The sequence below is a fragment of the Acanthochromis polyacanthus genome, chromosome 14 (genome assembly GCF_021347895.1).
Source record: "Acanthochromis polyacanthus isolate Apoly-LR-REF ecotype Palm Island chromosome 14, KAUST_Apoly_ChrSc, whole genome shotgun sequence".
Lineage (NCBI taxonomy): Eukaryota > Metazoa > Chordata > Actinopteri > Pomacentridae > Acanthochromis > Acanthochromis polyacanthus.
This window is the reverse complement of record NC_067126.1, coordinates 21,058,854-21,073,033: the sequence shown is the minus strand read 5'-3', so window position 1 is coordinate 21,073,033 and position 14,180 is coordinate 21,058,854. Positions and strand designations below refer to the sequence as shown.

Sequence of the window (14,180 nt, the reverse complement as noted above, 5' to 3'; positions counted from 1 at the left end):
TTGCAAAGACAAGTCTTGCATGGGTCCAACTTTGCAAGCACGCAAACCCACATAGCTCAATACTGGAAACAACCTGTTAGCTGCAAATTCTCTCCAAGTCAAAGCCGAACTGGCCTCTTGGTAAAATTTACTGAACAGGTGAATTAAGTGTTTAAAATATGCACCTGCATTTTCATTTTGGATTTCTCCAGAAAAAAACAAAAAAACATCTACACTCTACCATTTTTTGTCAAATACCTAGCAAGTACCACAAGGACTCTGCCATGTGCATTGTTGTTTTTCACCACCGGGAGTTGTAGTCAAGTAGGCATCCATTAGTGTAGTTCAGGGCACACTGACATACACACTGCTAGAACAATGTGGTCCTGCATTATATGGCTCAGAACACTTCTGAATGACATCTGAACCTCAATGTGTTGAAAACGTGTCCTGGCAGCATTAACGGCGGTACTTTCACCATGAGTGCTGGATGCCCTGATAGGTATGTAAATACCAGGTGTGAACAGGGTCATAGAAATCACGGTAATTAACTCTCAAACCTAAAGCACAGACATTTTACTGAGCTGAAGTGATGTAGGGCTTTCATCACATATTTTATCACTGCTCTGTGACATTCATTAACCCGGTCCTGACTCATCTTTCTTTTTGTTGCAAGGGAGAAACAGCATTTGCTCCTCCCTGGGAGGCTCTGGTGCAGCTGCAGAAGCAACGGAGGCAGAAGTTTAGAAAAAAAAAAACATTTAAAAAGCAAAGGCAAAATAATATTAATTCTACTTCATCTTAGAGCAAATAACAGTTCAATAAATCACTAATGATTTGCACTGAACCCAGAGGCAAACAAACTGCAGATTTACAGGTCACAGAATCTAATGGGTCACAGAAGACACGTACTGATGTTTTAAACATTCAGTTTATGAGTCTTGTAACTCAATCTTTGCGGTCTAAAATGTCACGTACAAATACTAAATGTTCTAAAAAAAATGACCCAAAAAGTGTCAAAATTCTCAGGGTTTTGGTTTTTACTGTATTTGGAGTGGCCAGTTGCTGGATTCGTGTGCTCTCTGGGCACTTCAGCTCTTCCACAGTTTGTTTCCTATAGTGAGGTGCATTTGCTGCAGTTTTTAACTTGTAATGCTAATAGTGAAAGCAAGCATTGATGCTAGAATGGTAATAATGACTCAAAATATTCATTCCACAATGTTCAAATGTCAAAGATCTTCAAAAAATCATCAAGAGAAGTCAGCATTCAAAGGCAGTAGGATTTGTTGTTGACATCGAGTCCTTGTGCAATTCTTAATGATATCACAAGAAAAACCAAAGATATTGCGTTGTGCATCATCTTTAATGCTGTGAGAGCTGGTCATTTTTCCATACCTATAGGGCATGTTTTTTAACACCATTATACCTTTTCCAAATTCATTGGTCACATTTTGTCACCAGTATATCACATTTCATTGTTAAATCACACATTACAGTGGGCATGCACACTAGGTTATCATTAGATCATGTTTCACAGAGAACATGCCCAGACCTTTGCTTCCCATCTTACCCTCATTATTTTGTGACAGATTTCATGCATAATTCATTTTTATGCATTATTATGATTCCAATATATTTTAAAAGATATAATACCTTGGGTATACATCATTATGTATTGAGCACTCCATATTTCATCCCCTACAAAGCATATGATTTATCTTCACATCAAAGTTACAGATAATACTTTGTGATCTCTCATCAACCCTCCAGACACCCTTACACAGCTTCTAGGTCTTCGTTTTCCTTCACACGCACACAAATTCAACACAATCAAAGCATCTGTGATTATTAGAATATTCAACATTAAGCACTACATACACAGATACAACTCATCAATTCAAACAGCATTTGCCAGGATTACATCATCATTTACTTTCAGTACATCGTACTCAAAGAATATTTCACGACAACGCTACCTATGACACTCTATCTGCAGCTCACATTAAATGCCACCTTGGTCACCTTTGTTGTAGCACCATCTTCTGTGATAAATTCTCAAAGTAATTAACCCCAAATTACCATGCATAAGCACTTCCTAATCTCCCAAATTAATCATTGTAATCAGATTCTCTTTTTCTGTGATCCGGACTTTTGTTTTACTCATTGTGCCTTTCACCTTTGTAATTCATTTTGGCATGCTTTTTTTCTTGAAATCCCCCCGACATGCCCTATTTCACTTGCAAATAATTGTCTGCTTGTCAGACTGTGCTGGTGGAGAAAATACCGTCCTTTGGAAAACTCTCCCTCTTTGTATGCATATGATTACGAGTTCCATTTTATTTCAGCTGGGAGATGCTGTCGGCAGTTTGCTTTGTGGTATACACTAAGCTAAAGTCCCCTGACCAGGCTGTGAGTTTCAGCATGGAACAAAGCGAGTATGCCCAACAGGAGTGGTAACAATGGCATGACCTGTTTTAGGCTTAAGCTGTTTCTTCACTTGGCAAATGGACTCAAGCTAATGAGAGGCCAAGTTATTAGGGTGGCTAAGTGCTGCCAGAATAATTCTAATGAAAGTTTTGAGCAATGCTGCATGGACCAGGAACAAAAAAGCCAAAATAAAAGAACAAAGTCAATGTGGTATAAAGTCATATTATTTTATATTTGACCACCATAAGGAATTATGTTGCTTGTCCTGGGCAGATTTTGTTATTCTTAGATTAATGCATCACCCCAGGGTAGGACAAGTCCTGTCTGTCAGTCAGCTGAATGCGTCATGATAATGGAATCCACTCTGAATAGAAATACAACTGAACGTACCTGACACGCAGGTCAGAAATGTACTGTGTTTCCAACAAAAGATAGCCTGCTAATGTTCCCACCTAAAGGGGCATTGTAACGATGTGGACATGAAAAGGATGATGGATTGTGCTTTCCTGAGCCATATGCTGTATAATTTCAGTCCTAAATGCAGTCTCAGTTAATCAGTTTTAGAAACCTAATAATGAAGTTGGAAATGGATTAAACGAAAGTCTGACATCTGCTGCCGGTGTCCGAGTTCACTAATACCCACCAAATACATTCATCTGTTCTCATTTACGACTTTAGTAAGAATCACCTAAAAGTGTCCCCTTATTAATTTCTGATGCTGAAAAGGAAAACAAAAATGTGAATTTCCTGTTGTGAAATCCTTGAACCCCACTGCTCGAGGCACAAACACTGAATTTAACACCAATTGAGTTAAGGAAGGATTCACTACTCATGTTTTCACTTTCCCAAACACCTTTAACTGCTCGATATCCATTTATCTCTGGGCAACAAAACAGTGATGGCATTAATCTTCCAATAAGGTACTGTACCCTCCAAAAAGCATCTCTCTCTCATCCACCACTGAATTAATTCGCCAGTATCTCAAGACTGAAGGACCATTTAACAAATCCTCTTTTGATTCTAAGTAGCTGCTTAATGCATTGGTCCCTTCTTGCTGCAGCCATTTCCAATTAATCCTCCTGCATTATGCATGATTACATTAAACAATCCAATAAATTGATATGGAGTCTCTGGCTACGGAAGGACTCCGTTAATGGATATAAAATGGAGTCTGGGATGAATTCATTATTTCACTTATTGTTCCAAAAGGTAACATGCTAGGTCTGGGTGACACTTTCATCTTAGTTGGCCAATTCACCACACATCTCTACCTTTATGTTTGTGTCCATTAAGGCTCAATAGTGGAACTAAATTGCAGCGTGCTTTAGTGCTGGATGAATTCTATTAACACCCTCCATATCGATCAAGTCGAGCAGCAGTTGTCCCAGGGTATGAGACTGCATTAGGAGGAATTAGACAATGAAATTACTGATCCTGCAAAGTTAGTTAAAAATTTCCTTTCTATTAAGACATGCAGTCTCAGCAGCTACATGTCTGTAATGCTGAGTCATCCATTCCTTAATATCTCCCCAAAGTCATGTCATGGTTACTGGGGCACAGCCAGAAAGCTGTATGACAAATGTGAGCATGCTAAACATAAGACTGTGACAAGGTCTGATCCGAGGACAGCATGGGGCTTCTGATCCCACTGATGAGGACTTATACACTACTGGACTCTTCAACATTATAATAAGCTGCACTCCATGGGGGTGTCTTCACTCAACCTTGGTCCACAACTTTGAAATGGCACATTTTGTGTGGAAACTTCCATTGCATATTGTGAATTTCCTGTTTAAAGGAATCATTCCACATTTCAAGAAATACACTCTATATTCTCATCAAGTGTTTCACGTAAAAATCACTATCTTGAATTAATGTTAACTGTGGAACATACTTGGCAATCAAACCTCCCTGATAAAACCTGAAGTAACAAATCTGAGTGTTATTCTAAAGTTCTACCGAACTTTCAAGCCCCACATAAACATGACAGTCATTCATCTCAGAATCATAGCCAAGGTATGACCATTCTTGATGCGGCAGCAAGCTAAAAAGTAATCATTCCTGCTTTCATTACAAATAGACTGAATGACTGTGATGCATTTTTTGACTGGCCTTCCCAAAATGCCCATTGAGAATCTGCAAGTTTTTCAGAATTCTGCTGCTAGACTGCTAACGAAAACAAAGAAAAGTGAACTCATCACTTTAGTCTTGGCAACCCTGCACTGGCTCCCTGGACCTTACAGAATTGATTTCAAATTCCTTTTACTTGTATACAAAGCGCTAAACGGCTTAGGACCGGCCTACATCACAGATTTCCTGCTGCCTTATGTCCCATCACGAGCTCTCAGATCTCCTACAGCTGGCTTACTGGCTGCCCAAAACCACATCACATTGGATATTTGAGATGCAGCTTTTGTGCTTTCAAGCTGTTGGGTAGCCTACCCAAAAATGTCAGAGAGGCAAGCTCTGTCCAGCACTTAAAAACACAGCATTTCCAACTAGCTCCCCTCCCTTTAGAATTTTACCACAATGTATGTGATTTACAGTGAGGAGATTTGTATTATTATCTTTTTGAATGTTAAAGCACTTTGAGCTTCACCCCCTGTCAAAAGTTTTAGGACACTTTCTCATTCAAATAAAGTAGAACCTGTCCTACAACTTTTGACAGGGGGTGTATCTACCAAATTTGGTACACATATGCAGCACATCAGGCTGAACAAAAAGTCAGTGCCACATTCCAAACCCAACAGGAAGTGAGCTATTTTGCGTTGAATGTCAGATTTTGCCCATTTTTCATTTTTTCTAGAGTGAACTCCTCCCAGGGGGAAACTCCAATTCACCTCAAATTCGGCCAGTACATACAGGAGGCCTTAATGATCCAAAGTTATTATAATCTTTTTCCAAAGTCAAAGGGTGTGTCCGTGGTGGCCTCTGCAATTTTGATCCTTTGCCATGAAATTTCAAATGCTGTGTAAATGCCCTGAACATGCTCCAATCTGCCTGAACCTTTACATGTATGATCAGAGTCCTGCCCTGATCACATCCATATGATGAAATACACACCCTGTCAAAAGTTGTAGGACAGGTTCTACTTTATTTGAATGAGACAGTGTCCTAAAACTTTTTACAGTGAGTGTACATACACTGTTATTAGTAATAGTATTTGAGTGAAGGGGTCATATTGGTCATATATATATTTTTTTAAAAACTGTCTATAATTTCAATAGTAGATTTATTTTTAACTGGAAGAGACAGAAAATCTGTTCAACAAATCCAGAAAAACACAATTAAAAAAAAAATTACATAATGTGTTTTTTCCGGTTGTAAATTAATTTCCAATTGATCAATGTAAAAAAGTTTTTGATCCCCTTTCTACAAGACTGGTTAATACACAGGTGGCCAAATACATATTTACCTCACTGTATTATTAGTGTTCTGTCTGTGGTTTAAATATGAAAATGAATAAAAGCACCATGTTAAATATGTTAAACAAAGAAAATATGGGGTGTTAATTGATGTGCTATCTTTAAACAAAGGTTGTTGCTGGAGGTACGGACCCGTACCCGTAGCCTGTGGACTACGGATACGGCACTTGCCATTTGCCAATCAGATACGCGAGATCTGGTCACGTGACTCCCGGTAGACGCTAGCGGTACGGACCCTAAACCTAACCCTAACACTAACTCTAACCTTAACCTTTGCAGTGGTTAGCAGCTCCTTGACTCGCGAGACTCACGTACGGGTCCGTATCTGTCTGGCAAATGGAAAGTGCCGTACCCGCAGCCTGTGGGCTACGGGTACGGGTCCGTGTCTGTAGACACTACCTTAAAGAAATCCCAGCCAGCTTTTTCCCCAATTATCAGTCTAACTGAGCTGAGCTAACTGGTTGTAGCTTCATATTTAACAGACGTGAGTTTGCATTTGCGACTGAAATTATAGTGTGTATGGCTTACTAAAGGGCAGGCTATACTTTTCCAAGCTGCACAGCATTTTTATGTCCACATCAAATTTTCAAAATCTTAAACTGGTCCTTGAAGCTACCAAAATAATGAAACAAGAAAAGCACTCAGAGAGTGCAGTACTCCGCCAAGGCTGCTTAGTCATTGTGTGATTTCCAAAGAATAAGTCCTGGTAAGTCTGCATCGGTTTAATTTGTAGTAGGATTGCAATCATGTGATCGTAGCATTTACTTGGCATAGTTACAGTGACCCTGAGCCGCTATCTCACAATGATATAGAAATCTTTAACAAATCATTGGATGCAGATTATAAGCCGCATCACTGTCAAAAAATAATGAGGTGGTTCTGAAAATTTCATGGAATCCATTATTCCGCTTTTAAGTAATGTTGCACATAGACAAACAGAAGGACAAACGTACGCCGATCATCACATAACTCTGCTGTGTTCCTTGGCAGATGGTAAATGGTCTGTATTTATATAGCGCTTTACTATACCTGAAAGGTACTCAAAGCGCTTTACATGATACATCACATTCACCCATTCACACACACATTCACACATTGAGGGCGGAAGCTGCCATGCAAGGCGCTAACCACAACCCATCAGGAGCAATTAGGGGTTCGATGTCTTGCTCGGGGACACCTCGACATGAGCACGACGGGCCGAAGATCGAACCGGTAACCCTCCAGTTGCAAGACAGCCACTCTACCTACTGAGCATGCCGCCCCGATGACTATTCTCAAGCTGAAAATAAACAAAAAATAAAAACACACTCCTTACAGTCCGGAAATTTTTTTTAATTATGTTCAAACTGCAGCAAGGACATCAGAATCTTGAATCACATTGTGCTTGACAGTTATTGTGTGCACACAGCTATGTAGCTTTATAAAAAGTATGATTGCTCACCACATGGCTGTGGCATTTCATCATTAATAGCTTCATTTCGGTCTAATGCATTACTTGTCCAAAAGAAACTCTGTGACCCCTGCATCCTGTTTGAATCTTTCTGTTTTACCTTTGCTGTGAGGATGTGAGGGAAGGCCTTTTGAAGCAACCTCTTTTGTGTGTTGTTTGTTCTTAATGGGTTTCATTGTTTGCTTTAGAGAGCTTTTTACCATCTAGTGTCGAAGACTGGAGTGTAAAGAGTGGAAGAATGCCATTACATTTAATTAGCCACTGCAAAGTTAGAACTACCCATCGCCTGAGACAGAACATTTTGTGAATTTGTACTTGCATAATCTTTCTGGGTAACAAATACAATGTGAATTTTGTACAAACAGAATATATTTAGTATGTTGTGCATCTGTGGGAATATGGCCTTTTATCTATTGTGATTACTTTTATTTGCATGATTATTTGGTGTGTGTTTTCTTATATTTTGTTGTGCAATTAGTTGCTTGATTTTTGTGTTGGTTTCTTAAATTGCATGTTTTGTTGTGCTGTTTTTCTTTGCATATTCTTTTTTTTCCCCTTGTTTTTAATGAGTTTAGGCCACACCCACTACCTGCCAGTGTGCATTGGAACAGACTGTGGACATTGATTGAGTGCACCTGGTGCCAATCAGCTTGATTAACAGGACTGGATCTCGGGCAATGACAGCAAACAAAAGACACAATCAGACGAAGACCGAAAAGGGTGAGAGCCGGGAGGAAGCAGACAAAGCAGAGGAACAGGGCAGCGCGGCGAGCCGCAGGGCGCGCGGCGGTGCAAGCCGCCGTGGAGAGCCGGAAGGAAGCAGACAGAGCAGAGGAGGGCAGCGCGGCGAGAGCCGGCAGGAAGCAGACAGAGCAGAGGGACAGGCAGTGCGGCGGCGGCAGAAGCAGCGGGGAACGGCAGCGTGCAAGGGGCAGCACGATAGATAACCGGGCAGAAGCGGCGGTGTATGACGAGCACCAGGGCGGACTACTAGGCTGAAACAAGGGCGCACAGCACCGGCACAGAGACAGGGCGACCGAAGAGCGAGAGAGAGATGCACGGCAGCCGTAAAGTGGGGCCAGGTCTGGAACGCACGGCGGTTTGCGGCATACTGGGCGGCTTGGATATCGCCGCCCAGACCCGGTGAGTCGCCACACACGGGAGGGAGACGCGTGGGTCCTGTTATTACCTCCCCCACTGGCAGATCCTCTCTTTCTCCCAGGCTCCAGAGCCTGTGTAATCGCGAGGCGCAGCACCGTGGCCCCTGAGGACTGGAGGAGCTCCCCCTCAACCCCCGTCAAGGAAAAGGCCCCGCATGATGAGTCCAGTGGTCACCTATTCCGTAGTGACTTGATTTTAAGAATTTTTAGCTTCTTAACTTTTTATTGGTATTTTTTATTGTTTATTCTTAAATGTTATTTTTTTAGATGAATAAACTTATTGAAATGAAAATTGTTTTTACCCTCTATTATGCACTGCTCACCTCTGGGTTAAGAACCTCTTTTAAAACGGGTCCTAGTCCCTTACTAGGTGGCGTTGTCAGTTTTAATCGTTGTATCCAAACTATCCAATTTAATTCTATTTTAAAAGCTTTAATCTGAGAGACATACCCCACTCGGCCGTGACACATCAGTAATAAAAGGTTCTTTTTTGCCCAGTGTTTGCCCCTTTGACTGTGATGTCAAATCATGAATCCGTAAGTACAGCTGAAGTATCTCAGTCATCCAGGTAATGAAGTCTAGGTACGCACACACGCGTGTGTGTGTGTATATATATATATATATATGTGTGTGTGTATGTATACACTGCTCAAAATAATTAAAGGAACACTTTTTAATCTAAGTATTGCATCAAATCAGTGAAACATGTGGGATACTGACCTGGTCAAGTAAGTAACTGAGGGCTTTTTAGTCAGTTTCAGCTGCTTTGGTGTTCATAAAATTAACAACAGATGCACTAGAGGGGTAACAATGAGACAAGCCCCAAAACAGGAATGAGTTTACAGGTGAAGGCCACTGACATTTTTTTCCTTCCTAATGTTTACGGACTGTTTTTCACTAGTTTTGCATTTGGCTTGGGTCACTGTCACTACTGGTAGCATGAGGCGATACCTGGACCCTACAGAGCTTCCACAGACAGTCCAACTCCTCCAGGATGCACATCAGTGCGTGCCATTGCCAGAAGGTTTGCTGTGTCTCCCAGCACATTCTCAAGTGCATGGAGGAGATTCCAGGAGACAGGCAGTTAGTCTGGGAGAGCTTGACAAGGCTGTTGAAGGTCCTCAACCCATCAGCAGGACAGCTATCTGCTCCTTTGTGCAAGGAGGAACAGGATGAGCACTGCAGTAGCTCTACAAAATGACCTCCAGCAAACCACTGGTGTGAATGTCTCTGATCAAACAATCAGAAAGAGATTTAAGTGGGTAGTGAGAGTGGTCTGAGGGCCCAGCGTCCGCTGTGCTTGCTGATCGGCACCGTGGAGCTCGGCTGGCATTTGCCATAGAACACAGGAATTTGCAAGTCCACCACTGGTGCCCTGTGTTTTTCACAGATGAGAGCAGGTTCATCCTGAGCGCATGTGACAGGCATGAAAGGGTCTGGAGAAGCCATGGAGAACGTTATGCTGCCTGTAACATTGTTCAGCATGACCGGTTTGGTGGGGGGTCAGTGATGGTCTGAGGAGGCATATCCATGGAGGGACGCACAGACCTCTACAGGCTGGACAATGGCGCTCTGACTGCCATTAGGTATCAGGATGAAATCCTTTGACCCATTGTCAGACCCTACATTGGTGCAATGGTCCTGGATTCCTTCTGGTGCACGACAATGCCCAGTCTTATGTGGTAAGAGAATTCATGCAGTTCCTGGAGGATGAAGGAACTGATACCATTAGCTGGCCCCCATGCTCACCTGACCTGAATCCAATAGAACACCTTTGGAACATTATGTTTTGGTCCATCAGACACCATCAGGTTGCTTCTCAGACTGTCCAGGAGCTCAGTGATGCCCTGGTCCAGTTCTGGGTGGAGATACCCCAATACACCATCTGTCGTCTCATTCAGAGCTTGTCCCGGCATCGTCAGTCATGCATACAAGCACATGGAGGCCATACAAACTACTGAATACCATTTTGAGTTGCTGCCAAGGAATTTCAGCAAGATAGACTAGCCTGCCACATCAGTTTTTCACTTTGATTTTGGGGTGTCTTGAATTTAGCCCTCCTGGGGGCTTGATAATTTTCATTCCCATCAAACAATGTGGCACTTTTCATTCCTAACACATTATCCAGTCCATATCAATGCTAATATCCAGTTTGTTTTTTTCCCATATTGAAATATGATGTATTTTCAAAGTGTTCCTTTAATTTTTTTGAGCAGTGTATATATATATATATATATATATGTGTGTATATATATAAAACCAGTCAATATCCTAAAGTTAAATAAACTTTATACATAGTATTGTCACATTACAAAAAGATCTGTTGTTTACTATCTACCAGTGATTTTTACGTTTTTACGTTCACCCGGCATATATCCTGCTGCTGATACACACAGTAGGGTTTGACAAATGAACGTATATGTATCCTCAAATGTTAACAGAAAAATGGTGAAATAACAGAGTTTTTGTAATCGTATTATCAAATTGAATAAACTTTGGATCCTCTCACTTAATTTATTGTGACCAACTGGGATCCATCACATTATACGCTGCATTTTCTCTTAAATCATTATCCTGATACTAACAGCGAGATGCAGAGAAGAAGAATAAAATACAGAGTGTGCATGCCAACAACTATGTGGAGACTTGACTACAACAAAGTATCTCCTCCAGGCCATCATCATGAGCACTCCTGCTGTCTCTCCACTCATTATACTACCCCTGTCTCTCCTCACCCTCTCCCACCACTCCCCGTTTCTTCCTCTAGGATTGTCAACCACCTCCTTTGTTGCACATGGGCTATTAGGACCTCATAACTGTCAGGAAACCTGTGGCTTGCCTGGAGCCTTATACTCTGCCGTACCCCTTGTGGTGAATCAAACTCACTTCCAGCTGCTCCAGAGATGTACTGCAAGCAAGAAAACTGAGGCAGAGTCAGTCAGATGGTGCATGAATAAAAATCCAAACTATAAGTAAGCAGAGATGTAAAACTGCATCAAAGTTGCAACAAATACATTTTGAAAAGCTAAAAACACATTTAGGGCAAAGCATGTGACTTTGAATTAAAGTGATTTCATCCTTCAAGTTATTGCATTGGTCACTGGAATGTTTCTGGATGCATCAAGTGTAGTTAGCTGATATGAAGATCCAGTCTTGATGAGCCTGGAGATTGCAGGACACTGTATGATCTAAATACATATTGTCTTGAATCTGGATGAGTAGTAATCTGAAGTAAAAACACAACGGCTGTGATCAGAAAGCATAAAATATTTTACTGTAAACATATTATATGTAAAGGTGAGGCACATCTTCTGGTAATATGCACCATTTAACTATGTCAAATACATGCCTGCAGAAATTCAATGCGGAAAAATTCCTCAGTTAATTTACACCTTTCATTAACTTTATTTGCTTTATTTACTTGCTTTATTTTATTGTATTTTATGTACAGCATCTTTGAGATACTTGTAAAGTGTTTTATAAATAAAATGTATTACTAACAACTCTCTTTAATGCTAAGCTAAACCCCTAGCTCGTTATACATTCTCCTGCTTTGCTTTATTATTCAATTAGCCAGTTGAACTTTGATTTGCAATTAATTAATCCCTTTCATTTGTCTTGTCCAATCACTAACCTGTGCCCTCTTTACAGCTAAGTTGCTCTGGTATTTTTTTTGCCTGCAACCATAAATACATGACTCACATAAATAGTGCATAAAATATTGCATTATAAAAGATTGAAAAGCACCTCTGCAAAGATATAAGAATGCTGCCTTTTTATTTTAACATTAGAAACATATATTGCTACATTCAGGTTTATTTACCTCTCTGAATCTCTTACTTTTAAAGAATTGAATACAGGCTTACATATATCGAGCAGGTCTGAAGTAACTGACATTTTATTACACCATTGTGACAGATCTGACTTTAATTACATCCCTGCTCCAATTTACAAAGTTCTACAACGTGTTTGCATTTTTTAGCTTCAGTGTTGCCCTGTAAAGAGCCATTTCACACTGCGAGACCTACAGTTCCAATAACTGTAAATGAATCCCTTATAAAGCTTGGCAGGGAATGAATGCATTTATAAAACAATGCAGCGGGATGCGTTGGTGGAGTGATGCTGCTTTAGGCACTGATGAAACATCAACTTTGATCCAGAAAGTCCATTTAAAGTAACAGATCAGTGACTTTGGTGGTTTATCAGGCCCATCAAAGGCACCAGAACGTTATCTCAGAGGCTGTATTTTTTTATTATTTACTGCAACAATTGCAAAAAAAAAAAAAAAAACGGTAGAAATACAGCATCGAAACTGTTACGGAATCTTACATGAACTTCTGGTTTCATGTTTGTGATTGGTCAGTGTAGTGCCTTGCCAGATAGTTATGTGTTGTGCAGTAAGCTCAAGTAAGCTTAACATTTTTACTGGGCTTTTTTTGTATGTACTATTTCTTTTCCAGTGGTTATCACTGTCACCTTGCAGCTAGAAGATATCTGGTTTGCGTCTCAGCCTGGGCCTGGGATCTTTCTGCATGCAATTTGCATGTTCTTCCTGTGCATGAGTGGGTTTTCTCCAGGTACTCCGGCTTTGCCACATAGTCTAAAAACATGCTCAGGTTAACTGGTAACTCGAAATAGTCCTTCGGTGTGAATATGAGTGTGATTGTTTGTCTCTATGTATAGCCCTGTAGACTGGTAACCTGTCTCGGGTGTCCCCTGCCTTCACCCGAAGTCACCTGGGATAGACTGCAGCCCCCAACGACCCTAATGAGGATTAAGCAGTGTATAAATAATGGATCGATAGATGAATTTCTTTTCCAGTATGAGTGAAAGGGCTGCACTCTTCTGTACAGAGTAGTGGTGTAAAGAGATGCCACTATCTGTATCTGTACAACCAACAAAATTATTTGTTTCTGCATCATAAATCGGACTGAACACCAAATGTTTGAAATGTACATGGTTGTGCATTACAGATGTGGATCCTTTGTTCAGATCTCTGTCTCTGATTACAATGGCCTTGAGCAATTTGCAGACAACACTAGTTGTTGGACCGACTGTAAAATGCCCTGAATAATACTGGATGTTTTGTAAATGGTTGTTGCTAGAGGTTCGGACCCGTACCCGTAGCCTGTGGCCTACGGATACGGCACTTTCCATTTGCCAATCAGATACGTGAGATCTGGTCACGTGACTCCCGGTAGACACTAGCGGTACGGACCCGTAGCATCGGTACTACAGGTACGGACCCTAAACCTGACCCTAACACTAACCCTAACCCTAACCTTTGCTTACCTTTCAACAGTTTGCAGTGGTTAGCAGCTTCTTGACTCGCGAGACTCGCGTACGGGTCCGTATCTGTCTGGCAAATGGAAAGTGCCATGTCCGTAGGCCACAGGCTACGGGTACGGGTCCGTATCTGTAGACACTACCTTTGTAAATGGTGTTTTTCTGGAGGTGCTGATAAGTCCATTCCTGTCTTCACGAATCACTTGTTGCTGTCATTCAAACTTGTTGCTGTCTGCTTGAACACCCAAAAATAGGTGGTGGGGTGTTGATGGACGCCAAATCAAAATTCCATGAAACCTGATGCTGATGCATAATATATGTTGCGTCGTAAATGGATAAATACCACATATTTTTTAAATTATTTCAACATTTTTAAATGGAGAGAATTAACATTTATAGATAGAAACTACAGCTTAATTTTGATGCATAGCTTGCAGAGGTTTGAAAGATATC

General features: G+C 41.0%; 1 long non-coding RNA gene across 1 annotated transcript; it reads left to right on the top strand.

The window, feature by feature from the left end:
- The first annotated feature begins 7,868 nt into the window (after window positions 1-7,868).
- On the top strand, window positions 7,869-12,740 carry LOC127537192 (uncharacterized). The gene is made up of 2 exons (XR_007946810.1): window positions 7,869-8,424; window positions 11,209-12,740. It is a non-coding gene; the product is annotated as an uncharacterized LOC127537192 (long non-coding RNA).
- The last annotated feature ends 1,440 nt before the right edge of the window (window positions 12,741-14,180 follow it).